This window comes from Odocoileus virginianus, chromosome 6 (genome assembly GCF_023699985.2).
Source record: "Odocoileus virginianus isolate 20LAN1187 ecotype Illinois chromosome 6, Ovbor_1.2, whole genome shotgun sequence".
NCBI classification, from domain to species: domain Eukaryota; kingdom Metazoa; phylum Chordata; class Mammalia; order Artiodactyla; family Cervidae; genus Odocoileus; species Odocoileus virginianus.
In genome coordinates, this window is record NC_069679.1 from 6,926,560 (window position 1) to 6,952,843 (window position 26,284).

The 26,284-nt window shown below is 52.5% G+C and overlaps 1 protein-coding gene across 4 annotated transcripts in view; it reads left to right on the top strand.

Moving 5' to 3' along the window:
- The first annotated feature begins 611 nt into the window (after nucleotides 1-611).
- The window catches only part of SMAD6 (SMAD family member 6), a 137,832-nt gene continuing 112,159 nt past the window's right edge, over nucleotides 612-26,284 (top strand). For all 4 annotated transcript variants that reach the window (XM_070468679.1, XM_070468680.1, XM_070468682.1 and 1 more), the window contains exons 1-2: nucleotides 612-668; nucleotides 886-1,023. The gene's annotated coding sequence lies outside the window, so the exon portion shown is untranslated. The remainder of the gene's footprint in view (nucleotides 669-885; nucleotides 1,024-26,284) is intronic.

Genomic DNA, 26,284 nt, shown 5'->3' on the forward strand with positions numbered 1-26,284 from the left:
TTGCAAATACTTTCTGCCATTCTGTGTGTTGCCTTTTCACTCTGTTGATTCTTTTCACCCTGTTTCCTTTGCTGTGTGAAAATTTTAAAGTTTGGTGCCTTACCATGTGTCTACTTTTTGCTTAGGTTGCCTGTGCTTTTGGTGTCACATCTGAGAAATTATTGCCAACTCCAATGTTTTAAAGTTCCTTCCCTGTTTTCTATGAGTAGTTTTATAGTTTCAGGTCTTACATTTAGGTGTTTGACCCATCTTGAGTTGATTTTTGTATATAGTGTAAGATAAGAATCTAAATTCATTCTTTTGCATGTAGATACCCAGTTTCCCCAACACCAACTGTTGCAAAGACTATCCTTTCCCCATTATGTAGTCTTGGCGTCTTTGTTGAAGATCATTTGACCATGCACAGGGGTTTATTTCTGGGCTCCCTATTCTGTTCTATCGGTGTAAACATCTGTCTGTATGCCATTACCATATTGTTTTGGTTGCTGTAGCTTTGTAATATGTTTTGAAAGGAAGATGTATGAGGCCTCCAACTTTGTTTTTCTTTCCCCCTGTATTTTAATGTGGTAAATTTCCATCAAGTAAATTTTGAATTGTTATTCCTGGTTTGCAGGTTGGGAAGATCCAGGGGAGGACATGGAATTGGATTCTCACCTGGGGAAGCTCTGGTAAGCATAGACAGAGTGGATGACCACTAACTGTTTGCCCACCCAGCCATCTGCCACTATGTCTCTTGGTCTGCTTAGCCTGCAGTAGCCCGCATTGGTTGGCTAGGGGCGGTAATGTTGCTTTCTTTTTCATCTTTCATTTCCTTCTTTTCTTTCTGTCTCCCTATTTCCTTATTTCTCACTTATTTCTTTCCTTCTCCTTCCTTCCTTTTTCTAGCCCAGTTAAATTGAGTGACTTGCCTAAAGCAACTAAGGAGTGACCCAAGGCCCAGATCGACTGACGTTTGCTGCTCTCCTCAGGGAAGAGGGAAGTACCATGTCTGTAACCCCTACCATTGTCCAGGCTTCTGGCGAGGTACTTTGCTCTAAAGCATGATGTGAGCTAGGTTTATTGGTCTATTTCTTTATCTGCAGATCTGTAGATGAGGACAACGATGCTTAGCTGGCTGGCACCCTGCATGAGGTTTCATAGCTGTTGTTTCATGGGCCTTTGTTTGAATCATGAAATGTGTCTTCCTAACAGCATTCTGAGGATGGTGCTTGTTCCCCCATTTTCCAGATGAGGAACAGGTGACTTTGAGCCCCGAGTCACTCAGGAAGTTTACATAGGAGCTGGGATCCAAACTGAGTCAATCCCTTGACCCCATGCTTCTCATCACCACACACTGTTCTGGACTCTGCTCAGGTGCCCCCCCAACCTCAACCTCCTGACAGAAGCCGCTTAGCCAGATCTCCACAATCATCGTCATTGTGTTCCCAATGGCCATTTTATTCTCATTGATTAGGTTACGGGTTGATTGTGTTCTCCTTGTCCTTTCACCACGAATGATAGATGAGGCTACAGCTTCTAAGGTGCAGAGTGCCCCATGATCTCAGACACATAGCGGCAGGTGTTAAGCCACAGGTGCAGGAAAGCCTTGAAGAGTATTTCACCAAGTTGTAGGGAAGGGCATTCTAGGAAGATAGGACACCATAAGCTTGGAATAATACCATCAATCAACATCAACTCAGCATTTAGTCTGTATATACTCTGTGCATGCATGCTAAGTTGCTTCAGTTGTGTCTGACTCTTTGCGACCCTTGACTGTAGCCCACCAGGTTACTCTGTCCATGGGATTCTCCCGGCATAGGATTCTCCCACCTACTGGAGTGGGTGGCCATTTCCTCCTTCAGGGGATCTTCCTGGCCCAGGGACTGAACCCATGACTATTATGTCTCTCACATTTGCAGGCTAGTTCTTTACCACTAGTGCCACCTGGGAAGATTGTATATACTCTGTCCCTGTGACTATTCTTGGGCTTCCCTTGGCTCAGTTAGTAAAGAATCCGCCTGCAATATGGGGGACCTGAGTTCGATCCCTGGGTTGGGAAGATCCCCTGGAGAAGGGGATCTCCAGTATTCTGGCCTGGAGAATTCCATGGACTGTAGAGTCCATGGGGTCACAAAGAGTCAGACACAACTGAGCAACTTTCACTTCATATGACTATCCTAAGTACTCTGTATGTACTAATATATTTAATCCACGAACAATTCTCCGAGGTAGGCACTACTATTAGTCTCACTTCACAGATAAGGAAAGAGACTCAGAGAGGCATAGGAACCTGCCCAAAGATACATAGCTAGAGTGAGGAGGGCACTGAGCCAGGCTGAGGCTCCAGGACTCCATGTTGGAGAAAAGGCTGTGTGTATAGGAAAGGCATTTCCCCCCCCCCCTTTTTTTTAAGCAAAAGGGGGTCCTTTGTTAATGAGGCAGCTGTGCAGAGCTCCTAGACCCTCAGAAACCAGGTTATGAGCCCTCTGTAAGCTCCCCTCCAAAATGGGAGCAATGATTATCGCTCCCCTGATTTTCCCTTTCCAAGCCTCCCCCTCTTCTGCAGCAGAGTGAACTCTCAACTTTGCAGCAAAGCTCTGGTGTACCAGGCGTGTTGGTCCCGGGAGGAGCCTGCCCCCGCAGTGCAAGCCTAAAGTGAGGCCTCTCCTCAGGTCCTGCTAGCTTGTGTCCCCGGCAGTGCTGCCCACCACAGGACTGGGGAGCTGGGGTTTCTTCCTGCATAGCTCCCCCTCTGCAGGAGCCTGTACATGTCAGGCTCAGAGACCCAAGAATAGCGTGCACCCAGAGTGGCCTGGGTAAAGACCCTCGAATCCCTGGCTCCTCCCCTCACTGGCCCTGTGACCTGGGGCAAGTGTCTTAACCTCCTGGAACCTTTGTTGGCTTCCTTGGGTGGTTATGAGAGTAAATGAGTTTATATGTGTAAGGCGCTCAGAACAGTGCCCAGCACAGAGTAGTTGCTACATAAGTGGGCTATTGTTTTTATAATGCCACAAATCCTTATGGAGCCTCTGGGTGCTGGGGAGCTGGGGATGAATAAGTCAGAGCTTTTACGGAACCCAGCATGTACTGGGGTGACCAGCTGTCCTTTTTGCTGGAGCCCTTTCCTGGGATGTGGGCTTATCAGTGCCTAGATAGGGAAAGTCCATGGCGAGCTGGACTGGTGGGCCACCCTACAGTCTAGTGGGGATGCAGATAATTAAGAGGCCATCCCAGGTTGTCTGGCAGAGAAGTTTGGGGGTCATGAAAGCACTGAGTTGGGGATGAGTGAAACTTGGGATCAGGGAGGGCTTCCAGAAGGAGGAGGGCATTTAAGCTGAGACCTGGAGGATGAGAGAAGATGAGAGTGAAGGAGTGAAGGAGGGGTGCGGGAGAGGGAAGTGGAGGAGTGCGCCAAGCAGACAAACGCATGTGGGCAGAGCTGGCAGGCAGTGAGGGTGTGGCCCCATGTGGGTGCTTGGGGAGGATGTGAGGGGCAGTGTGGCAGAGATGTACATGCATATATTTGCTTATATACAATGGCTGTCTTTTAGGGAGAGCACTGGGGGAGGGGGCGCTGGAGAAGAGGGTTAGAAATCCTATGGAGGTTTTGAACTGTGAGAATGTTAATACCTACACCAAAAGATAAAATAATCTAAATCGACAACCACACATGCCTATGCTCACCCCTCCCCCACGCCCAGCTCATTCCAGCTGGGGGCCTGCAGACAGTGACTGCAGGACCCTCTGACATGGGCTGTCCCAGTCCCAGGGCACCAAGCCCACCCAGGAAGGGGAAGAGGGCACGGCCAAATGTCTGCTGCCTGGGCCTTCCCCCAGGCCAGCCGTAGACAGAGCTAAACAGGCCAGCTTATCAGCTGTTGCCAGTATGTCCCACCCAGTGGAGCTGGGCTCATTGCTGGAAAAGTGGCCCCCAGCCCTTTGCCAGGGACAGCACTGGCCCAGGGTGGGGGGCCAGTGGAGGCATTTCCCCAGGGGTCAGCCTGTGGTGGGGGGTCTGGGGGAGTGTAGAGAGCCAGGCCTGGGGTCCAGGAGTTGGTCTGCTGCAGACTCACTCTGGGATATTAAAGGATAAATTTTTAGTGTTTTAAAATTATACAAATATTGAGGGTGAGAGAAGGGGCAGAGAATGAGATCGTGGGACGGCATCATCGACTCGATGGACATGAATTTGAGCAAACTCCAGAAGATAGTGAAGGACAGGGAAGCCCGGCGTGTTGCAGTGCATGGGATTGCAGAGTCAGGCATGACTTGGTGACTGAACACCACCAATCTCCCAAAATGCATTCTTTCGGTAAAATAATCACACAGTTCTTCAGCATATGAAATATAAGTTCCCTTCTCTGGAAATGGATGTGTTAGCTACCAGGTCTGGATCGTATCTGTGAGGTACACACTCTCAGTCCTCACTGACCCATGGGAGGTGGGCACCTTGTGCTCATTCATCACATGAGCAGGCCGAGGCCCAGCTGGTGAAGGTTTGTTCTTGATCCCAGGGCGGGGGAGTGGCAGAGCTGGCTCCAAGACTGCATCCCCACCAGTCCTGCCCATAAGGCGGGATGGGACAGAGGGCCTGTCCCGGGGTCAGGAGAGCTGGGCCTGCACCTGGTCTTGAAGGGTGTGTGGCCTTGGCCTCCCTTGCCCTCTCTGCTTCCAGCTGAGGGAAGGTGTGGGTGCCAGCTCTGCTCCCATGTACTCTGTTCCAGGTTCTGAGCCCAGTCCTGGGCCACCAGCCCTGCTTCTTTCCCAGAGGCCTATCCCTCCCATTTGCAGGAGGCTGGCCTTGAACTCTGGACCCTTGCCCCCTTTGAAGGGGTTTTTGTGTGGTTTGGGAAGGACAAAGAACAACTTTCATCAACAGGGCAGAAATTACATGGTGGGCATTCCTGGCAGGCACTGGGGAATGTGATGCTAGCCCTAGGTCCAGTGCAGGCATCATTGAGCCATGGAACTGTGTTTCTAATTACAGCATGAATGTGGGTAGCTGGACCCAAATATTTTGCAGGATCCTAGTAAACGGTTGCTAACCAGTTCCTCTCATGGTGATTGGTTGGGGCTGGGGGGTGGGGGAGATGGATTCACAGGTTGGAAGGGAAGTCAGGGAGGAGGGGCAAGGCCTTCTCAAAAAGCAGTGATGAATGATGTGATATGAAAGCAAAGAGGAACAGAACCGCTGCTTTGGGAGGCAGACAGGCCTGAGTTTAAATCTAGTCTGGTGACCTCCCGGCTGTGTAACCTTGGGCGAGTCACTTAGCCTTATTGCCTCTCAGAGTCTTAGCTTCTCAAGTGCAAAATTGAGACATCTTTCTTGCAAGGATATCATGAAGACTATAGTGTGTGGGCTTCCCTGGTGGCTCAGATGGTTAAGAATCTGCCTGCAGTGTGGAAGACCTGGGTTCCATCCCTGGGTCAGGAAGATCCCCTGGAGAAGGGAATGGCAACCCAGTCCAGTATTCTGGCCTGGAGAACTCCACAGACAGAGGAGTCTGGCAGGCTACAGTCCATGGGATTGCAAAGAGTCAGACATGACTGAACAACTAACACATAAACTAACACATAAACAGTGTGTATAGCATTTAGCATAGAGCCTTTACATGGGAGGTGTAAAGAAAGAAATTCTTTATGTCCCAGGGTAAGAATAAAAACTTGGAATTCTGTAAATTTTATAATTTTGAAAACTATTTTCTTTCTGTAAAGCAATATATATGCTCATGGTCAAAATATTAGTATATAGAGATAAGGAGAAGAAGCCACCAGTAGTCCCTTCATCAATTATTATTGTTATTATTTATTACTAGAAAGTGTTAGTGGTGGGCTTTAAGGCATCAGAGGGGGGCTGATGGCCTAAATGATCTCAGTGTATCTCACATTATTCTGCTTAGGTTGAATGTGTAAGCTACTGCCTTCCCCCAAAGGAAGGCAGTCTGGAGGGCGGCTGACCCTTGCCTTGCTGATGTCGGAAGCTGTCGCTTCCCTGGGTACACCAGCCTCAGCCTGAAGGTGTGCCCTGCTCAGGCTCTCCCAGCAGCAGGTCAGTGAGATGTGACTGAAAAGGGCGGAAAAGTAAAGGTTTGGAGCCCTGCAGACCTGGATTCCAACACAGCTTTGTCTCTAAGATGCTTTATAAAATTTTTTTTTAAACCCTTTTGAAGAAATGGTACAAAGGATTGCAATAAGTTTAGAAAAGTCTAAGGAGAAAACTACAAACTCTACCACCTAGAGGAGGCCATGGTGGCCATCCTCCGGGAGCATCCTTCCTGTTCTAAGTGAGCATTTATTCGATTTCACATAAGTAGGGTCACACGATGTATGCTCTTTGCGTCATGTGTCATGGCAACTGCCTAATTCAGCAGCCCCTGATAGCTCAGTTGGTAAAGAATCTGCCTGCAATGCAGGAGACCCCAACTCAATTCCTGGGTTGGGAAGATCCACTGTAGAAGAAATAGGCTGCTCACTCCAGTAATCTTGGGCTTCCCTTGTGGCTCAGCTGGTAAAGAATCTGCCTGCAATGCAGGAGACCTGGATTCGATCCCTGGGTTGGGAAGATCCCCTGGAGATGGGAAAGTCTACCCACTCCACTGTTCTGGCCTGGAGAAGTCCATAGACTGTATAGTCCATAGGGTCGCAAAGAGTCAGACACGACTGAACGACTCTCACTTTGACTTTCCACTTTCACATAGAGGGGTAGAGAGGAGATAGATGGCACTCCACACTGCGGGGCCTCTTGTGGGGGTGAACACTGAGATGCTGAACTTGTATTCTCTTTGTTTTTTTCTGGGGAGGGGGGAGGGGGCATGCCACACAGCTTCTGAGATCTTAGTTCCCTAACCAGGGATTGAACTCAGGCCGTGGCAGTGAAGGTGCAGAGTCCTAACAACTGGACCAGCAGGGAGTCCCTGACCTTGTATTATTAATGTATCCCCCGGTCTGTTGTGTGCCGGTCGGGGGCTGGGAGTGCCTCATACTCACAGGGAGAGGTGCAGCAGGAAGGCTTATCAGCTGGGACAGGGGTCAAGGGCCCCATGATCCTGGCCCATTCTCCTGGGGGCCAGCGCAACACAGTGGTTAAAGAGTTAACTCTGGCTTCAGGTCACCTGGGTTCAAATCCCAGCTCTGTCCTTGCTGTCTGCCTCACCTTGGGTGTGTGCCTTGACCTCCCTGTGCCTTGGTTTCCTCATTGGCAAACCAGGGGATAATAATAGAACCTCCCTGACAGGGCTGCCCGAAGTTTAAATGAGTTAATTCAAATAAAGCACTTAACATTCCTGGCACAAGGTGAGTGATTCATAAGTGGTGGTTGTTAATGCCACCCTTATTATTCTGTGGCCACATCGCTCAGTCGGCGGAGCCAGCGGGCAGCCCCGGGCCCCTGGGGGCCAAACTGGCCTGGGGCCAAGTGCTCTAGGCTCCCACACGGCCCTGCCGCTCCCTCCTGGGAACCTGCCCTCTGTAGATCTTGTCCACCAAAAGCACCCAGCCTTTAGCAAGGTTTGGGGGAGCAGCGATTCAAGCCCACGTAAGCCCACTGTTATTCTTGGCTCAGCTTTCCATCCCCCAGACCAGAAGCAGAGCCAGAGAAACTGTTGTTCTTGTGGCGGTTGTTTTATAAAAACTGGCCTTTTAGGGCCCTCTCAAAGACTTCCCATTTCACACAGAAGAAACCCGAGGCCCAGAGAAGTGGAGTGGTACTATCACCTGCTGCTCAGCGGAGCAAGCGTCCAAGTGCAGAGTGAGAGCTCTTTTCCAGGCCCCGGGTGGTGATCTGCCCAGACCCGACTCTGTGTCCACGCTGCAGCCTTGATGCTGCCGGGACTTGGCTTGAGTCTCTGTGAATCCAGCTCTTGTTCAGCTGGTGCTCACTCCCCAGGACTGTGGAGGTGTGTCTCTCACCCTCTGTGTTACAGAGGAGGCAACTGGGGCCCAGAGAAGGGAACTGGTTAGCAGCCCTGGGTCACACCATGAGCCAGGACGGGGGAGCCACAACCCAAGGCTCCTGGAGCCCGGGCCAGTGCTGGGTCACTCCCCACTCCACCTTTCCGTCCAGTCAGGGCACTGTCTGAGCACATCCACAAAGGAGCTGGGCCCCTGGGGGAAGGAGCGGGCACCAGAAGAGGAGAGGGAGGATGGCTCTAAAGCCAGGCCTGAGACAAGGGGCAGAGACTAGGATGTGGCTCAGGCCTGGACTATATGCCAGGAGGGGCCCTCTATCCACCTTAGGATGAGGGGTGGAGAGGGAGAAGGCCAGGCTTGTGCTTCTGCAGGTGGGGAGACTGAGGCAGAGAGCTTCAGAGCAAGCGAGTGATTGACTGGGTCCAGAGGAGTCCACACCAGTGCCTTTTGCTCTCAGCCTTGTGACACCTAAAGCTCTGGTCCAGGCACCCCACGTCCCCGAGGGCACCCCCAGGCCAGAGGGATCTAAAAGCAGGCGGTGAAGCCCACTCTGCCTTCCCCTTGCAGGGTGACTTTGGGCCAAATCACAGCGCTTCTGGGGCCTCAGTTTCCTCATCTTCACAATGCATTAGTGGTCATCAGTGGCCCCTGAGGACTGACGTAGCGAATGTGAGTTTTCTTTGAAAATTATAAAGCGAAGGGCATGTGAGAGGTTTATGAAGAGAACTATACAAAGCAAAACAAAACCAGAGGGTGGAGGCTAGTTACAATCATTTAAGGAGAAAAGCTATTATGAGTGAGTGACAGCCACTGAGTCATGTCCAACTCTTTGCGACCCCATGGACTCTAGCTCGCCAGGCTCCTCTGTCCGTGGGATTCTCCAGGCAAGAATACTAGAGTGGGTTGCCATTTCCTTCTCCAACGAAGTTATTATGGGAGGTATCCACACTCTCTCTATATTTTTAACATTATTGTTCATATTTGCTTATAAAGTTATTTGTCTTTTTATTGCCCCTTAGACAGACTTTACCACAAGTGCAAGGAAACAGAAGCCGAAAAAAGGAAGAAAGAAAGGGAGAGGGGAAAGAAGGAAAAGGAAGAAGGAAGGGAGGGAGGAAACCATAGTTAACCTTTTAGTGGAGCTCCTTTTTCTATGCATGTGTCTCAAAACATCTACATGTACATGTATGCGGAAGACTATAGAGTAATATTTTATATATTGCTCTACATAGTTTTCTCTGTTTTTCGTGTGCCAGTATTCAGTAACACTTCACCTTGACACCAAGGGTTTGTGGACAGTGCCCGGTTCTGTCACTGCTGTGGAGGATCCGTGGTGAGGGGGACACTGTGGTTTGGTGAAGCATCCACTGCAGGTCTAAGCAGTTTAAGTGACAGTGTATCACCCCGAGATTCCTGCCTCCAGGCTTCTTCCCCGACTGGCAGGCTGGAAACGGAGCCAGAGGCCTAGGAGGCCTTCTGGAGGCGAGGCGACAGTGCTGGATGAGGCACTTTTGGGGGTGGGGGCACTTGGACGGTGCCAGGGGGAGAAGCTGCACCCAAGCCCTCCTCTGCCAGCTCATGGCGCCTCCTGCCCGTGATCTGGGAGTGGCTTTCTCCCCAGAGACTCTAGCTCTTTGCAGAGCCCCAGAGTGCTGCGCCTCCTGCTGGGGGCTACCCCGGTATGGGCCACACAGCGCGAGGGTGCAGGACAGCGCCTGTAGCTATGGCTGGCCTCACTCCCTGCTCTGCCGTCTAGACCACGAGTCCCTGAGAGGAGACTGTTCCATGGCAGCGAGGTCCGAGACTACTCTTCGGGACCCGAGGATGGCCTCGAAGGGGTAGGGAAGAGGGAAGGGGGTAGTTTGCCTGGGCCTCAAGGCATCCGATCTTACCTGTCCTATGATAGCTGGCGACATTGAGGCTCAAGGCCCCCGGCAAGTGATGGAAGTGCCAGGCCAGATGACCAGCCAGGGTCATCTTATGCTGTCTGCCCCACTGTAGAGGCTTGCTGCCGACATCACAGTCCCAGCAGGCATTGATTCCATGGGCACACTCACTGTCGGGTGTGTGACTGCAGGCCAGTTACTTAACTTCCTCTGAGCCTCAGTTTCCTACAAATGCTTGTAAGAGTTGTCACATACTCCATAGGACTGCTGTGAGGCTTAAACCAGTCAACCCATGTGCAGCGCTTTGAGCAGTGCACGCACACAGGATCAACACAAGCTGTTCGCTTTCTGGTTCCCCGGAGAAGATGTAGGCCAACTTCCCTGCCCTCACCAACTTCTTGCTTCCCCTAATTTTCTGAGCCGGCAGAATACAGCAGTGTGACAACACCGCCAGTGGGTGCCCTCGGCTGAGGGACTGGAGATGGTCCTCTTCCCATTGCCTTCTCCTTGGGTGTGTCCCGCAGGAGCCAGTGTGTTATGGATGTTTTTCTTCACCGTGTCGCCTGGGATAACCATTTACTCTCTCTGGAGAAACAGCTGGGCTTCAGGACAGTGACAGCTCCTCCCAGAGCCAGGTGGAGGGTTCTGAGATGCAGCCCGGAACGGGATGGCTTAACAGATGGGAAGTTGTGGTCGTTACGGGCTGAACTGTGTCCCCCACCCCCATTCATATATTGAAGCCCTAACCCCTAGAGCCTCAGAATATGACTGCCTTTGGAGATAGGGCATCTAAAAAGGTAATTGGAGGACTTTCCTGGTGGTCCAGTAGCTGACTCCGTGTTGCCAATGCGGGTGCCCAGGTTCGATCCTTGATCAGGGAACCAGATCCTGCATGCCGTAACTAAAGATCCCAAGTGCTACAACTAAGAGCCACCAGGGCCAAATTAAAAAATAAGAAATATTTTTTCAAAAAAGTAATTAGGCCAAAATAAGGCCATAGGGTGGGCCCTAATGTGGTATGACTTGTGGCCTTATGAGAAGAGATTCTGTAGGACAGACACATAGAAGGATACAAGAAGACAGCGGAAGAAGGCAGGCATCTGCAGGACAAGGAGGGAGGTCTCAGACGAAGAAACCCACCCCGCTGACATCTTGATCTTGGCCTTCTAGCCTCCAGAAGGGTGAGAGGCTTAAACAAATTTCTGCTTCTTAAACCACCTGTCTGTGGCTGTTTATTATGGTAGTTCCAGCAAATGAATGGTTAGAGGTTGTCTGTCTAGCCCCGTGAGTACTGTCTTTGATATACCAGGCTGCCAGGACCTGTAGAAGGTGAGGACCAGGAGTCCCGATGCTTCCAAAAGAGGAGAGAGTCCTTTGTTGTTGGGCTGTGGGCCCTGGGATCTCTGGGGTGATAAAAAATAGCCCTGGCCATTTCTGTCTTCACCAGTCTAGATCTTCAAGGTAGGTATTCTTAGTCCCATTTCTCAAAAGGAGAAACGGAAGCTCAGAAAGTCACCTGCCCAAGGATTCCTGCCTTGGTCTGCCTGTCCCCACCCCACGTTCTTCACTGCACACCCTAGTGCTTCTCCGTGAAGGCCTCCCACGGCGCCCCGGTGGGCCCGGGTCCTGTCCCTGGGGGAAGGAGGACCCCGGCCCCCTGCACCCTGGGGACAAGGGGGAGCTGGGAAGGCCCAGCTTGGAGCCGGAATGTCCTCCCCCGGCTCTCCTCGCTCCTTTTCTGTTGTTTCTTTGCTCAGCCAGGCCCTGTTATCTTCCTCTGAGCCTGACGCCTAGCTCTTCCTGTTTAAAATTCGGACTCTGGACTTTTCCTTTGGGGGCGGCTGTGCGTTTGTTTTGTGTTTTGGATTCTCCCTCAGCCCCTGTCTCTGGCACTTTAGGTCACCAACCCCATTTTCAGGACTCCAGGGCCCCGGCGAGTGAGGGGTCCTCTGCCCGATGCCCTGGCTGGGGGCACTGGAGTGGCAGGGAGGAGGGAGGAGCCTGTCACTTGTTCCCCGGCTGGAACAAGCAGGCTCGGTTTTTCCTGCCCCAGGGCCCTCTTCTCACCCGTGGCCCCTCTTGCACCCCAGCCCAGGCCGAGTGAAACATTCCCTGAAACATTCTGCTTTGAGTCCAGCACCTCCCAGGGAAGGAGAGTCAGCCAAAGAACAAGGGAAAAGGGTACGGATGTGAGGTGCGCTGAGGAGCTCTACTCCTGAGAGTGGAGACAGGGCCCTGGGGAACATGGCCTGTTCTACCTGTTTGGAAGGGAGGCAGGAGCCCTGTGTTGCCACACTGGCTTTCCACCGTCTGCTGTGTGAGGCTGGGCACATCAAGTTCTCTCTGGGCCTCAGCTTTGTCCCAGAAATGTGGCTGAGGACTTGAGCCAGCCGGCCCCTGTGGGCCTCCCAGCCTGATGAGCTGTGATGTTTTAGGGGTTCAAGCCAGGCTCCTAGGGACTCCACGTGGCATGATGGTGGGAAGACACAGGGCACAGAGAGCTGTCAGGGTGTGGGGTGTGCATAGTCCCCAAGGAACAGAGCCAGCACCACCTCCTCCAGGCAGACTTCCTTCTCCAGTCCTCCCCTGCCCCCACCCCCACCAGCAACATCGGGAAGGCTTCGGGCTTGGAGTGAGACTGTGTGAAGGTTTGTAACCTCCCCAGCCTCAGTGGTGTGCATCTTCGTCAAATGGAGATGATGTCTGTCTTGTTCGGCTGCTGATGGCTCTCAGCACATGGCAGAGACTGTGTGAATGGTGGGTCTGGTTGTCATCACCTCCTGGTGGGGAGTGTAGGTGAGAAGCTGTGAGTTCCTAGAGGGCAGGCGTCCTTGTATCCCCTTGGCCCAGGGACCACTGAGTGAGACAGGGATGAGTGAGTCAGGCACCTCTCGAGTCCCACCTCACGTCCCCTCGGCTACCTCCGTATTCCAGTTCTTGCCAGGGCAACCAGCTCTGCACAGCTGTAAAGTCATGGCCTCCTGCCTCGCAGCTGGCTTAGTGCTTGCCTTCGACCCCAGGTGATGAGAATAAGTGGATAATATTCCCCTTCCAACCTGAGCTGCCTTCTGCCCCCTGAGAGTCCCAGCAGGGCAGAGCCCAGTTGCCCTCAGTTTGATTAGCTTGCTGATGCCCCTTTGGTTGACTCTCCTTCCTCCCTTGTTTCATTCATCTTGGCACCTCATTTCTGACTTTGGGGTGCAGCTGAGAGAGGCCAGAGTCCTTGAGGAAGGTCCCCAGGGATCGCAGTCACTGTGCGAGCGGTGGTCAGCATTATCCCAGGCTGAAGCCTCAGACTGAACCCAGCCGTCCGAGCTGGAGTCTCAAGATGGAGTCTAGTCCTGCCCAGGGCCTCCTGCCGGATTCTCTCTGCGCCTCTTCTCCCCTTCCCGGGAAGCTCAGGCTGCATTGCCCTGCCATGTGGATGGAGCGGCCGGATGTAAGGGGCAGATTGCCTGTCCACCCAGGTGTCATGCATCCCATTGGCTCCCTGAGGAAGCATCAGATCTGAGCTAGGCTGCACCCCCTTTTCTCCTTTTGTTGGCAGGCTTTAGAATAGCCTTTCTGGTTATTGACTTTAGAAAAAAAAAACAGCAGCTAGCTATTCCTCTCCATCCCTCAGCCCTTCGTGTTTGAGGCCTTAGAGAAGGCTGCAAAGCTAAGGGGCAGGGGCCTAGGGGGCTTCCCACCCCCACCCCAGAGCCCTGGGGCCATAGACAAGGGGACAGCTGGCTTCCTAAGGGCCTTGCAGAGGCCCAGCTGTTAGGAGCATGGACTTGTTACTTAACCTCCTAGGTTTCAGTTTCCTCATCAATAAAGGAGGAACGATATAGCCCAGCCCACCTCAGAGGGCCTGTGAAGACTGTCAGATAACATAGAAAATTGGCCTGTTACATCGTGAGCTGGGTCTACTGGATTTCGGTGTTCTGAGTGGGTCCCTGCCTCCTCAGGTGACAGCATCAGGTTTTGGCAGACTTGGGTAAGGAATGGGGAGGGAGAGAACCTGGAGCTTAGAGCAGAGAACCAGCTGCCAGCCTGGCTTTCACTGGCTGGTGGTGGGACTCTGGCCCTGTCAGAGGCTCCAAGATACCACTTGAACTTGGGATAATTGTGGAGAAGCTCCAGTGAGACGGAAGGGCCAGTGTGCTGGGGCCTGTTCCTGCCCCAGCCGGCTTGGACACTCGGACGGGCGGGCACAGCGATCGCTGGGCAGCCGGCTCCCAGCAGCCTGCCGCCAGCTCCCCAGGCCTCCCGTCTGCACGTCCTGCCCTGCCCAGCCCGCCGGGGTGGCTGAGGGTTTGGAGCCGATGGAATCAGCGTGCCCTTCCCTCCTTTGTCTGCTGGTGCTTCCTTCCCTTCACAGCGCGCTTTCTTTTTTTCTGGTTTATCAGGCCCTGGGGAAAGCCGGGGCCAGTCAGACTCCCAGCCGAGCACCCTGGGAAGCCGCCAGCCAGCAGCACAGCAGACGGCTCCGTCTCTGGGGCAAGCAGCTCAGCCATCCAACCCTCCCCACCTCCACCTGACCCCAGCAGCGCCCGCCTGGCAGATAGCCCCTCTCCCAGCGTGGGGGACGCCACTCAGGGTCCTTGCTTCCAGAGCCTCCTTTTCAGAGACTGGAAGACTCCGGGGTGTGTAGGATACCCCGAGGCCTCCCTCCTTACTTTAGGAGGGGGGAAACTGAGGCCCAGGAGCAGGAAGTGCCCGGAGGGCCTGGCTCCCAGCTCAGGGCTCCTACCAGCACACGGCGGCCTGCCTTCTCCTTCTAGGCAACAGGAAAGTCAAGGGATCTGTGTCCTGAGAGTCCTGGCTGTGCAACCCAGCCCTGACACTCGCAATGAACACCTGTGCCTTGCCTTAGTTTACAAGTCTGTACAATGGGGACAGTGGTATGGGCCCCGCAGGCTGTTTTGAAGGCTACAGGCAATAATACAGATGACTGCCCAGCCTAGAGCAGGCATTTCCATGGGGACCATATTGCCCTCCAGGGGGCAAAAACTGGTTCAGGAAGAGGGTATGAAAAGAATCTTGAATCGTGGATATACACACGGTACTTAGACATACAGTATATCTGGGGTATTAGAACTTTTTAGTGGGAAGAGAGTGGGAAGAACTGTCTACAGAGTCTCCTAGAGGGCAGGGGTTGGTACTGAAGCAGGCGGAAAAGCACTACTGCTGAGCTAGTTCCTGTCTCTGCTCAGTCTCCTCCTCTCTTCTCTCGCTGGTCCCGGCCAGCACGGACTTTACAGGAACGTCAGGAATCAGGTTATGCTCATTTTCTCAGAAAGTGCTGAGAATAAACAGTGGGATCTCTCAAGTTTTGGCACTGAGAACTCACTCTTTTGTCCATGCATTCATCCATTTGACCTTGACCTGAGGTCACAAAGGTACACCTTAGAGCAGGGTGCAAGGTGGCCATGACCCTGGTTCTAGCTCTCAAGAAACAGGGCAAACGGCAGGGCAATGTATAGCCTGGACTGAAGGAAGTACAAAGCCTGTGGGCAGGGTAGGTATGGTGGCAAACTTGTCCAACTAAGAGAGGAGGGGCATTGGGGGTAGGCTTTGATGGATGTGTATGTTCCTCCTTCCTCAACCCCTTAAGGGTCTGTGGCCTGGAGCCTTGCCCGTTGCCTGTGTCTCTGTATCTTGGTGTCATTGGCCTACAGCTGGTATTTGATGTGGTTCAGCTGGGAGGGCTGGGTGCACCCGTTTATTTGGCTTGGCTGGCCTGCCGTGGCGCACAATGCTGCCTTAGTCTAGGAAAGCTCATGGGCGCCTGGGGAAGTGGGATGGGAAAGGCTTGCCCCGGTCTAGAGATTCTGACTGCACTCAACTGCCTCGGTAACGAGCAAGCCCAGCTGACCTCCTGGCCATCAAGCACATCTCGGGGTGATGGTGGTGGGGGAGGGCAGCAGCACAGAGTTCGCCCGGCTGATGCTGGAAGCCATCCAGCCTTGCCGGCCGACAGAGATGACTCTGAGAGCAACTGCTTCAGCTCTGAGCTTAGAATACAGACAGGGAAACTGAGGCATAGAGTCAAGAAGGCCTCTACCCCAGAACCCGTCAACCGGCTGGAATCACAGAAGCTGAGTGGCACAGGATCTCAAAGTTTACTTGGTCCAATTCTATGAATTATTTTTCTTAACATTTGTCTTAAAAAATGGGGTTGGTCTGGAAAACCACACATCAGTTGAGTATCACCATAACTACCTTTAGTGGTTGTTATACGTCAGGCATGCGGCTAAGTGCCCCACTTCTAGAACAGAGCCCATTTTGTAAGTGAGGACACTGGCGCTCAGAGAAGTTAAGCAACCTGCTGAAGGTCGCAGAGCGGCTAAGCCGTACAACCAGGACTGAATTCAGGTCTAGGTGGATGCCTGTGCTTGAACCCCTGACCACTTGGCAACATGGCCTCTTGTTGCTCAAGGTGGACTTGTGGCTGAATTACATCCCTTGATTCTTGCTGATTTCTGTTTTCTAATTTGTCTTCAGTGACTATAAAATCCTTGTATAGTAATCAGCTAGATGAAAACATTAGTTGTATATATGTGTGTATTTCAGTGATTCTAAACTAATATCAGGGGATTTCTGCAGTTCTGAGTGACTGTGGGCATCTCTGTACACCCCCTCCAAGCCCACTGCATCATTTTTTAAGCAGCAACTCCCTTTCAAAAGTTATTAAAGCCTTTAGTCTTCCTTCCCTACAACTTAACCAACTGTAAAGTCACTGGTGCCTTTTGAAAACACACTTAATCCTGAACGTTTCCACACCCAGATGCTGAGGCTCTAGGGAAAACGCTGGCTCGAGAACCCAGGATCCTGAGGTCTGGCCTATCATCCTGCTCCTAAGCAAGCCCTTATCCAGCTCTGGGCCTCAGTTTCTCCATCAGTCAAAGACAGGTTGTGCCAGATGAGCTCTGAGGACCCTACATGCCCTCACAGTCCTCGTTGAGAAGTGTTCTGTCAACCACAGAGAGTCAGGCATCTTGAGTTTTCCCAGTCTCAAATAACTTTACCCGCCAAGCTATCTGCAGAGTAAAGCAGGCCACCCATTCTGGGAAATAGCCCACTGGGTAATCCCTCCAACGTGAGTCTGTGAACGCACAGTTCATCAGGGTTCTGCTTTGTGTACACAGAGGATGAAACATAAATACCCTCCTGCGGCGCAGCCTTAGACCGTTCACCAGCTTATCAGGCTTGGATGCTGTGTCTCAGGGGTTGATCTCTAAGGGAGATCTAGTGCAAAGGGCTGTTTCATGTATGTATCCCTTCTTGGAGGATTTGCAGTTGATCAGGAAAAATAAGAGGACAATGCTTATCAGAAGTGAGAGGAGATCTAAGGGGATTTTCAGAATGAGGGACAGGCACCACAGAATGTCTTCCTGAAGCCTCCTGCAACCCCTCTGTGTCAGCCAGTCTGGCTGGCATGAAGGGGTCTGGCCAGTAGTGATGTCTCCATCATTAAACAAGCTCCCACTGTAGTCACCCTGCTGGTCTAGCCTAGGGCTGTGCTAGTCCTCTCTGTCTGTCCCTGATGTCCCATCTTTCTGTGGCCATGACTCTCTCTTTTGCATGGTGCGTGTGTGAGAGAGAAGTCGCTTCAGACGTGTCTGACTCTTTGTGACCCCATGGACTGTAGTCCTGACCATATAGGAAAGGCAAAGTTCTGTCTTTCCTGTCCATCACCAGCACCAAGTTGGAGAAATACAGGGAGCAAGCAGAGCCAGGAGTCAAGGGAGGCTTCCCAGGGGAGGTCTCTGAGCAGTCTGGCGATCACTAGGCAGAAGAGCGAGCCTGTGCAAACACGTGTCTAGAGAATAGCAGTGTGAGCGCTGGGGAGGGCTGGTGGGAGATGAGACTGTAAGTCCTGGACCTCAGAAGGCAAGGAAGCTGTGCCCGGAAACCTGGGCTTGTTCTGAGGCTGATCAGGAACCAGAGAACCAGTGCGGAGAGGAGAGCAGAAGACAGATCTGTGTTTTAGAGAAGCAGTTGGTATGGGAAGGGAGAAGAGCTGATGAGTTTGAGATGGGAGGGGGATGGGTGGAGTCAGGTGATTTGAGAGAGAGCAGGAAGGGTCAAGGCAGACTCAAGTATCTGGGTGGAGGGTGCAGGATCTAAACAGGTCCTCCCGGGGCAGGATGCCTTCAGGGAGACCAAGAAAAGCCAGGTGGGATGTCTATGGTGTAGCAGACAAAGGTATTTGGACTGAGGGTGAAAAAGTTTGAGAGTCATTTGTGTACAGGGTGGTTGAGTCTGTGACCACGGGTGACGCTGTCTGGACAGATTGTGTGTGTGTGGTGGGGGCGGGGGGTGCAGGCAGGGAAGTGAGCCTGAAGCTACCATGATGCTGGGCACAGAGTGGGCATTCAGGAAGGGAAAGGCCAGCAGAGAGGATCATGTGGGGTTTGGCCACACAGAGGTCACCTATGAACCTGTCAAAACCAATTCAATGGAGAGATGAGGCAGAAGGCAAATGGACCAACTGAGGCCCTGGCATCTCTTTCATGGGCACCTGCCACAGCCTCCTGTCTGGCCCCCACCTCTGTCCCAACCCCTTCGAGTCCATTCACCACACAGTGGCCAAAGGACTCTTAAATACACCCAGGTCACGGCGCTCCCAGATTTCTGACGTTCTCTGCCGTCTCATCACCATCCCTACCATAGACCACCAGTCTTTGATGCCTCTTGGCCTCTACCCACTGCCCATTCTTGTTTGGTGCACCTGTTCTGAAAAGGGGGCCTGTTTCAAGCTTCTCTGACCTCTGCCCTATCCCAGCTTCAGCATCTTCACACAGGGTATCCTCACAGCCCATACCTTATTCTTTTCTCCTTAGTCTGTGCAGCCTTTGGATCTCTGGGCAAACTGCCTTCTACAGGGGACTTCCCTGGTGGTCCAGTGGTTAAGAATCTGCCTTGCAATGCAGGGAACACAGGTTTGATTCCTGGCTGGGGAACTAAGATTCCACGTGCCGTGGAACAACTAAACCCACGAACCACAACTAGAGTCTGTGTGCCTGCAACAAGTGTACTGTGATAAAAGATCCTTCATGACAAAACGAGGATCCCGTGTGCCGAAACTAAGACCCGACCCAGCCAGATAAACAAATAAATATATATAAACTACCTTCTAAAGGAAGTGTCCCTGAACCCCGCACCCCAGTCCAAAGTAGGGCCGTTCTCTTGTTTCATATGCACTGTACCCTGCTGCAGAACACTCCTCAGAGCTGCAAATCAGTTTTTAATTGTGTGTGTTATCTGTCTTTCTCTTTAGAATGTGAAATACTGTGGGGGGCCGGGACCAGTTCTGCTGTGTCCTCTAGAAACTGCAACGCCAGGCACGTCAGGCACACCAGGCACGGTGCCTGGCATGGACTAAGTGCCTAGTAAATTTGCATGAATGTGTATTAGTGAAGAAAAACATACAATAGGATGAAAAGAAGTATAAGGAGCAAGGGTGGCCTATTGAGCAAGAAGCTGTAGAAAGACGGTGTGATCCTTGAAGGGAACAGACACCTTCCTCAAGCCTGTCTCTCAGTCTATTTCAAAGAATAATAGTAATAATTGTTGGGCACAGTGTGTGGTCAGTCAGCACTGGTAAGCAGACCTTTGCCAGCCTCCGGAGTCTTAAAGTGCACCCCTATTGAGCTGCAGTGAGGTTCCACAGAGCATCCTTTCAGGATGGGGGGGTCCCTCGGGGCAGAAAGCCTCTATTCCTGACCACCACCCCAATGCAATTGTTCTTTGGAGCCCAACACCTCTTTCCCCCAGTTGAGGACAGCCAGCTGGCAGTGGGGTGCTAGGGCCTCCTGGCTTCAGGCCCCTCCATTCAAAGTTCCTACCAACCGCAGCTTGCCCTAGTTCCAGGACCACGGAGCCCCCAAGACTGAGAGCCCTGTCCTAGGCCTGTCCCAGGGGGATGGGTAGGGAGGATCCCCAGCCTCCGGGAGGCAGAGGCAGGGTCCTAACAGGGTAAGCCCAGGGAAGGAGTCCCACGCTCACCGCTCGCGCCCCAGCCTCCCGCCCCGCCGGCCCTCCCCGCGCCAGCCCGCCACCGGATGCTGGAGTTCGGTTTTCTTGACCCGGTGGGGCCGGGGCGGGGCCACCCGCTGAGCCGCCGCCTTATCGCGCCTGTCTCCGCGCTGTCTCCTGCCGCCAGCCCCGGGCTGGCCAGCCTTCCCCCCAACCGGCTCCGGCTCCTGGCTCCACTCTGGCGGGCTGGTCCCTCTGGGCTCCCTCAGGGCAAAGCTGGGGTAGGGGTGTCCCGAGAGCAGAGCCGCACTTCTCCCCCACCAGGCCCTCCCCGCGCGTCCCGCGGGGTCTGGGGAGGGTGTGGGAGATGGGGCTGCTGGCGGGTGGAGGGGCCTCTGGGAGGGCAGGGAGCCCCAAACCGCCCCCCACCCGCCTTGGCTGCTGACGTGGGAGGAGCCGGCCAACTTGGAACTGCCGCAAGGGCGTGTTTTTTTTTTTGGGAGATTGCCCCATCCCCATTTTATAGAAGAGATACTTGGGGCCCAGAGAAGAACGCAACTGGCCAGAGCCACTCCCCGACCCCTGTCAGGATCTTCCCCATCCGGGGTCTAGAGAGGGATTCGTTTCTCAGTGGCTGTGTGGCTGCGGCAAAGAGGCAGGGTGCCAACCTCCAGAGTGGTCTGTGGGGACCCAGGCCCCGGCAGCAAAAACGGCTGCTTAGAATGCCGTCTTCATCTTAGATTACAGGAGTCCTCCTCTCTCTAAGTGCCACCCAGGGCCACCTTTGCCCCCTAGCTGGTGGTGGGACTAGAATCTTATACACGAAAGGATAAGGAGTCACCTCTCTGCCTGCTCCCTGTTGCAGGCGGCTGGCTGTGATTTTAGCAACCCGGGAGGTCACAGGTAGAGACGCTTGGGATGGGGGCAGGTGATCTAACCTGCTGTCTGGGCTTGTGAGGGAGGTCAGTCCTGCAGGGGACAGCTGAGGGTGAGTCTGAGTACAGATTATGTGCAGCCGACAACAGAACCCCCCCACCCCCACCCCACTGCCAATGCCGTGGGGCATGAAGAGCTGAGAGGCAGAGATAGAGCAGGCATTGTGGTTCTGTGAGAGGAGTGAAGCCAGGGCTCACTCAGGAGGGGATGTTTGAACTGGTCGGGGCGGATAAAAGGAAGAAAAGAGGAGAAAGGCCGAGAGCCCGCACAGGCAAAGCCTGGAGGCCCAATGATGGAAGGATGGAGGGGCTTTGGGGAAGGTGGTGATGAAAGGATGAGCCGGGGCCAGATGGAGAAGGTTCTCACACCCCAAGGCAAGAACCGAAGAGCAGGTTTCATATTACATGACTCTTAATTCACCACACTAAAAAAAAAAAAGATAACAATAATGATAAATAATAATAATAGGTTTATACCCATCTTACAGTCAAGTAAACTGCAGCTCGGGCAAATGACTCGGCCACGACCACATCAGTAACTGGGAGATCTGGAATTTGAGCCCAGATCATCCTATCATAGAAGCCCAGGCTGCTGCCTTCCTGGTGGAGCCTCCAGAGTAAGAGTTGTGGGGAGGCCTTGGCTTCTATTTGTCCCTCCCTCCTCTCGCCCTATTTTTATGAATAACACCGAAGTCCTAGAGGACCAGGCTTAGCCTCGATGTCCTTCTTCCTGATTTGACTTTCCCCAATTTCCCAGGCCAGGAGCTGGTGAATAAGGCAGACTTTCATCTCCCTGTCCAGCTTCCTGCCTTCCCGCTTAGTGAGTCCTGGGCAGGGCCTAGGACTCTGTATTTTTGGCGAGTATTTTGGTTGTTCTGGGTCTGCCATTTGCCCACAGGCATTTGGTGCCTATTGTAACTGTTTCCCTCAAGCCTCTCACTGGCTTCCTCCCTTCCCCCTCAGCTTACCCCATTCCCCTCCACTTGGTGCACCCCAGGCCTTCCTCTTCAGGCGCCCCCTCTCTTAGAAAAGTGAAAACACATGGTTTCCTAGGCAACCAGATCCCTCCTCCCCGCTTGCCTTGAGACCTCCCAGTGTCTCTCAACTGTTCAGAAGAATATTTCAAATACCAGCCTCACCAGGCAGGGTCTGACAAAGGCTGAGTTCCTCTCAGAGCCTTTGCTCTGAGGGGCAATAACCCCGCTCCCCTCTCTAACCGAAGGCCTGGAGTTTCAGGGGCAAGTTCCAGACCATTGCCTTGGTTACCACCTAGGTCCACTCTGTTTAGCAGAGGAACTCATTACTATTTGGCCTTAGAGATCCCTTTAGATGGGAAAAACTGTGAAAGTGAAAGTCACTCAGTTGTGTCCGACTCTTTGCAACCTCATGGACTGTAACCTGCCAGGCTCCTCTGTCCATGGGGTTCCTCAGGAAAAGAACACTGGAGTGGGTAGCCATTCCCTTCTCCAGGGATCTTCCTGACCCAGGGATCAAACCCAGGTCTCCCACCTTACAGGTAGATTCTTTACCTTCTGAGCCACCAGGGAAGCATCAGATGGGGAAGCTGGAGCCTAAAAAGGGAAGGGACTCACCAGATCACGTGGCAAAACTGCGGTCTGAGTGAGGAACTGAAGGAAAAGGAGGTAGGATGGATTGTGCCTGCTCCCTACGAGACACAGTGCTAGGTGCTCTGAAGACATGAACATTATCCCTCCCTCCAACTTTGTGAGGTCAGTTTTATTTCCATTTTATACTTGAGAAAACTGAGGCTCAGAGAGATGAATTACCTTACTCTAGGTCACCCAGTGAATGAATGGCAGAGCCAAGTTTCATGCACCCTGACCCGTCTCCCCAGTGAGCCCACAGTCTTTGCGCTTAGACGGCGTTCTTCTCATGGCTGGGCAGGGATTGGGGGAGTGATGTAGAGTGCTTCTTGGTTGTTGTTTTTACCTTCCCTTATTAGAAGATTTGGCTCATCTTCTTTGGGGGCTGGGCTCCTGATGAGTTTATGTCTCCTGCCTTCCCTCAGCCTTGGATCCCTACTCAACATTTCTCATCCCAAGACATCTTTCACTAGGTGGGGAAGGATAGAGAAGCACCATTTGTGCAATTCATGCTTTCTCTCTGGGCCTCAGTTTCTCTAATAGTAATGCAAGGGGAGATTGGAAATGAGAACTTTCAAGTTCAGTCCTAGCTCAGATATTCTTGGATTCACACATCAAGTGTATGTGTGTGATTGTGTGCATGATTGTAGGCAATTAGGTGTCTGTGTGTAATTACATGAGTGACTGTGTGTGATTACTGTGTGAATGGATGTGGGGGATGGTGAGTATGTGGGAATAACTGCACATGTGAAAGTAGATGGATTATGTGTGGATGATTGTATATGTGGGTGTTGATGATCAGTGTGTGTGTGTGATTATATGTGTGTATCATCATCTAAGTTGCTTCAATCATGTCCAACTCTTTGTGACCCTATGGACTATAACCTGCCAGGCTTCTCTGTCCATGGAATTTTCCAGACAAGAATACTGGAAGGGGTTGCCATTTCCTTCTCTGGGAGATCTTTCCAACCCAGGGATCAAACCCGCGTCTCTTGTGTCTCCTGCATTGGCAGGGGGATTCTTTACCACTAGCGTATATGGAGAAGGGCGATTGAGAATATGTAGATGTGTGCTTGGGGGTGAGTGGATGTGTGTAATTGTATGTGTGCGTGTATGTGGGTTGTGATATGTGGGTCTGTGTGCAATTTGGGCTGTCTGTATGTTACTGTGAGAGATAATGTGTTTATGTGGACTGTGTGTGTGTGTGTCATTGTGTGTGTTGGAGGGCCATGAAGCCTCTTCTTAGCCTTGTTGATCAGCAGACAGGGTGGGCACGACCCCTCCTCCCTGACCGGCTATGGGTGTGGTCTGGCCAGGCACAGGAGGGGACCCCATAGGCACCGACAATGCCAGCTGGGCAGTGAGTGTATCCCTCCTGTAATCAACTCCAGACGAAGCAGCGTCACCGCCCTCTGATGGGAGGGTGCTGGAAACACATTCTGACCTCAGCCAGGTCTCTTTGGGGGGAGAAAAAAAGGGGAAGGAAAAAAAAATCCCCGAAAGGCAGATCTTTATTGAAGTTTTTCGTGACATGCACACCAACTAATTGATTTCCTTATTAGTAGCAGATTTTTCTCCCAGCCTCTTCTCCTGCCTGAACTTATAAAAATGAAGGGTGGAGCGCCAGCTTGGTACAGACCCAGGGCCAAGTTTCTCCCTGCATCCTCCCAGGACCAGGGAGGCAGCAAGGGCGAGATGTGTGTTTGCTTTTCCAGGTCTAACTGTCGGTAGTGGGGGTGATCACCTGTGGGATCGGGTTTCAAAAGCCTGGAAAAGACCCCTTGCTATCCCTAGTTTCCTCTCCCACCTTCTTGGCCTCAAGTCACACCATTAACGAATCATTCTGTTTATTGGGTTAACCAAGAATTTTGTTTGGGTTTTTCTGTAACGTCTTATGGAAAAACCTGAATGAACTTTTTGGCCAACCCAATACTTTGGGCTTTCCTTCGGGTCAAAATACTTGGGACTTCCCTGGTGGCTCAGATGGTAAAGAATCTGTACGTGATGCAGGAGACCCAGGTTTGATCCCTGGGTCAGGAAGATCCCCTGGAGGAGGGAATGACTACGCACTCCAGTGTTCTTGCCTGGGGAATCCCGTGGACAGAGGAGTCTGGCAAGCTACAGCCCACGGGGTCAAAAAGAGTCATACATGAGTGACTAACACTTTCAGGTCAAAATGCTAATGAGTGCAAGCAGGATCTTGGCACACCCATAGTCATCTACACATAGTTCACATTATGGGATTCTGGGAGCCTTGGTTTTCTCATCTGTTCAATGGAAGACTTCTGTGATTGATGTTACCAATGCTTGTGGAGATGAAGATCAGATTTGTGACTTCCAAGTCGCTTTATAAATATAAGCTGTTCCCTGTTGATGACAGGGCAGCACATACATCAGTGGTGCAAATCAAGTCCTGGGAGTTTACATGGGGATGGGTCTTGCATTTAGCAGAGGGAAAAGGGGTTAAGCAGCAGCCAGATTCAACTGAGGTCTCTCAGGAGACCACCAACCAGAACGTTAAAGCTACTCCTCTGTCTGGGCCAATGACAGGGGGTCACTCAAGCTTCATCTAAGAGTTAGTGAAAAGAGAAAGACAGACACTTTGCCCAGACGGTTCCAACTGGTGCTTGAGGCAGCCACTGCTCACCACGTTTGTCAGGGGAGGAAATTGAGCCACAAGGTGGTTTACAAACACCACAGAGCCCTTGACTATGAGGGGGCGGCAGGGATGTGAACCCAGACCTGATGGGCTGTGGACACACATGACGCCTTTTATTCATTTAACATAAAAGTGCAGCCCTTCTCACTGAGGTTAAGCTGAGCCCCTCTCCCCAGAACATCTCAAGGGTCAGACAGATAAGGGAATAGGTGTTGGGGATAATGATGTGACAGTGCTATAACAGGTTTAAGCATAGCCACTGGAAAGGACACCAAAGCCTGGCTGACGCGGTCAGAGAGGGTTTCCTGGAAGAGGTGGCACCTGAGTAGGCAGGGCGTGCTGAACCCTCAGGGCTGACCTTCAGCCAGTATGTGTGTGCATGGCCATTCCAGTGGTTAAAATACTGACGTACTTCTATGTGTGTTGCAAATACATATGGTCCCCTTCCCTCTCCTGTGCTCAGGTTGCCTGGCCCGTCCCTCAGGCCCTGGACCTCCCCAGATCCAGAAACCTTAAGGGCACATCCAGGACTCTGCAAGAATGGGGGGTGTCACTGTGACTCTAAAGGCACAGAGGGAGGCCCAAGGCCTGGCTGGGGTCCCTTGCTCTGATCTGGTCACCACCCTCGGGCATGGGCGGGGGCGGGGTAGGCAGGGCTTGGATGCTGGAGGCCGGGCTGGGGAGACAGGCCTGCCGCTGGACACGTCCACTTGCATTCCACGTGAACTTCCTGGGAATGACCGGGGGCCTCTAAGCAGTTCCTGTTCCCAGCGGCTCACAGTCGCCAGGCCCAGGGAGACAAAACGTCCCTGAATGTGGTGGGTAAGGAACAATATGGGGCGGGTGAAGGAGGGCCACAGGAAGTATGTCGGGGAGCTGGCCACAGAGCTGGGGGTGACTCAGGGACTTGTGACTTGATAAGGTAAGATGACTCCAGAGGAAAATAGCCGGAGTCCAGGGGTGCCGAAGTGGCCCACAGGAGAGGATTTCTGGCTCCTGTTCAGATATTAGTTGTTAAGTCCTCATGTGTCTCCACACAGTAGAGGTCCTTGAACGCCATCCAATAAGATGTGTTATAGTCATTGACCCTGTTGGATAGGTATTAAGATCCCAGCTTCACAGAAGAAGAAAGTGAGGCTCAGAGAGGTGAGATGACGTCCCCCAGGTCACACAGTGTCGGTGGAGACAGGGTGCACAGCAGAGAACTTTGACTCCAGAACTTGTATGTGAAACCAGGCTTCCAGGCAGCACTGCCCGCCCCTACCCCCAGGAACCAGGCGCGTCTGTATTAGAGCCCAGGGCCCCTTCCTGGGTCTTCAACTCCCCAAAGCTACCACCCCCTGAAAA